Source organism: Atta cephalotes (genome assembly GCF_000143395.1).
Source record: "Atta cephalotes unplaced genomic scaffold scaffold00002, whole genome shotgun sequence".
Lineage (NCBI taxonomy): Eukaryota > Metazoa > Arthropoda > Insecta > Hymenoptera > Formicidae > Atta > Atta cephalotes.
The window spans coordinates 4,465,544-4,468,705 of NW_012130066.1; the positions used below are offsets into that span (position 1 = coordinate 4,465,544).

Here is a 3,162-nt window from a genome sequence, read left to right on the forward strand (position 1 = left end):
ATTTTTAATATAACTAAAAATTATGAAATCGTTATAAAATATCCAATTGACAGTCGATTAATCGGACAAGTGTACAGTTTTCTCCATCTTCACATACTTTTGTCTTAATCCTTTCAGAAGCAAGCAATTATCTATTTTTTATATTGAGATAATCTATGTTTTTTCGCATCGATAATCAACGATTGATAATCGTCAGTAATTGTAAAAAGGCCCCGTCATATAAAGAATGTAGATTAAACGATATCGTGATTTATAAAATGTATGCTCTAGCTGATGCGCTTCTAAGAATCAAGGATCGTCAATTTCCTCTGTCTCCATTCTTACATCTGCCTAATGGATATACTCAATTCTTATTATTAATCCGGCTGCCAAGCGTATCGATCGAATCATAAACATTCGATATCGTCACGATGATTCATGAATATTGCTTTAAATTGAAGACATAAGTTCCTGCGGCTATCAAAATTTCCTTGTCAATCGCGCGTAGTTAATGATATAAAATCGATTTTTCTATCCGAGAATAAGCTCGATTCGCTCACATTCCGTCGACCCTGATGCATGATCGCTCGGCAATCCGGAGATTATGGTAGATTGATCGATTCGAAATGGCCTTTCTTTACAAAGGATTTTTTATTTAAAAAAATGTTATAGAATATAATATGGCAAGAAAATTATAGTTTACAAATACCTGCATTCTTACTATAATTGTTCCGTTCCAGAAATATCTTGCCAATTTTATTAAAGAAACTACGTTCTTAATTATCAAAAAATATGTTATTCACAAAAATGTGCATACAAGAAAATAAAATTGATAAAGAGAAAAGTGATATTTTGTGATTACTTAAATATAATAGGAGCACCTTCGAAAGTACCATTTCGAGTAAATCAGCCTTAGATTTACTAGATAATTATCTACTTATATATTGTCGGGTAATAAAAACGACTCGCTTTCACGGTGACTATGCTCTTCCAAAAAGGGGAGAAGTCGCTATTGTTACACTATTCACCGATCGTTGTGGTTTTCCCTTCCCTCCCCTTGTTTGTACGAGTAGGCACTTAGCTATGTTTCTGTGTTTTTGTTTGTATAACATTATATCTATTGTATACATACGAATAGTATAAAAGACTGTGTCGCTGGATCTGTTTTTTCGTGCCTTGTCCGATGCTGAATGTGAAGTCCATAGATATTTTTTCAAAAGTTATATTATATAATTATATCATGTGTGAAAATAAAAATAGATTGTTATATCTAATATAATTGACAAAAGAAAAATCAACGTAAAATGATAAAAATGAGAAATGCTATTTTAAAATTATATCGGAGAAATCAATTTCTAGTGTCAATGCAAAACCATACTTGCATTTTCTTGAATAATGCTTCGATGAACAAGTTGCACGATCAACATCGGTGACTGCTCCCATTGTTCCATCGCATTCACTCTCTCATACATGCGTTTCTCATGTCAGATCCACGCATGCACGTACGAACGCACGCACTTCGAAGCGCACATCGGTTTTGGAACTCTTTTAATTAGCATCATGTGTTTTCGTGACTTGTGAACTTTCATGAATGTATGTCCCATTTCTGGAAGCTTCGCGCGATCGTCAACAGGAGAGAGATGAGCATCTACGATCGTTCATCCCGATTCTTTCATGCGTAAAACGGTTAATAGATAATTGCGACTTTTTTTTTAATTACGCAAACTACATGTCGTCCTCGAAATTTCAACATGTTTTCAGTTCAATTTCAAGGCGCATGGAACGATCGAAAGATCTCCACACTATGGTGCGTTTCGCCAATGACACGATAACGATCGTCACGAGATTAATCGTTTCTATTTAATCGAATCGTCGCAGAATACGGTTTTATATACTTACATAAATATCTTGATAAAAATTAGATAACAATAGTATATTAGTGCGTAAAGTTAAAACGTGTTGTTGACAATAGAATACTGCATATCCCCTCGACATCGTGTTCCGCGTGGAGTATGCTCGCTCCCTTTTTGTTCTCCATTCAATTTCTTTTGCAACGTTCTAACGTTCTACACGAAGACGAGCACATCGATATGCGCAAGTGCGACATGCCTAAAAACTTCGTTGGAAGATCGTGCTCCAACGATAGTTAACGTACAAAAGTAAAAAATACTTAACACGCATCTTTTCAAGACGTTGCGACGCACATATTCTCATCACGCTTCATCTTTGGATTGGAACACGATCTGACAAGTCTTTCTCTCAAAGTAGCTTATATAAAAGCTCGACTTAAGAAATACGCCGGCTTAACTTTCGTTATTTTACCGCTCATTTACTTTCTCCTCCTTTTGTTCTAGAAGTCATTATAGACGTACTCAGTCTTTATCCACAATGCTCAATGCACAGTTTGCAACATACTGTTGAGCAATAAACTGGAATTCACATTTTCTAAGATTTCGTTTGTAAATCCTTCCCACCTCCTCTCTAATGTGATACAACTTTATTACTAAATTTTCGAAGTTTAATAAGAATATTGAGATAAATGCACAAATAGGATTCAATTTAAAGAAAAATTAGTAAGTAAGAAAATGTCGCGGAGATCACCAGTAACTTTTAGAAATAACACTAGCTTATAACAGATTTCTGTATCCTTCTTTTTACTGTTATTAAGAATTTCCATATCAAACTAAAAATTCGTAATATTCTTTTTATTAAAAAAATATTTAATAACAGAAAGAAGGTAAAAATATTTAAATTTGTCAGCAAAAATTCTCTTCATAAACATAGTGAGTTCAATCTTTTTACATAGTACTCTAAGATAATTTCATTTTTAAGCGTAAGAAATTTGGAACTAATATCTGTGCATCAGGAATGTCTTATACTGCAGAATAAAATAATTGATTCTACAATCTATCATCGTTCAAATTAATCGAATTTATGAATGGCAGCAAAATGAATGAGTTTAATCAGTTAAATCAAATATTATCATCCCAAATGGCGATTTGCATAATGTAATATTCTGTTGTAACAAAAAAGAAAAAGACAAAGATTGCAAATAAGAAAAAAGTATGTCTTATTCATAGCCAAATAATAAAAAATGAGCAAAATTATCATGATAAATAGAAAATATTATTAACTACTTTTAGTGAATATATATATATATATATATATATATATATATATATA

General features: G+C 32.5%; 1 protein-coding gene across 1 annotated transcript in view; it reads right to left on the reverse strand.

The window, feature by feature from the left end:
* The window catches only part of LOC105620650 (tyrosine-protein phosphatase non-receptor type 1), a 17,399-nt gene that overhangs the window by 8,815 nt on the left and 5,422 nt on the right, over nucleotides 1-3,162 (reverse strand). The gene's annotated exons all lie outside the window — the stretch shown is intronic.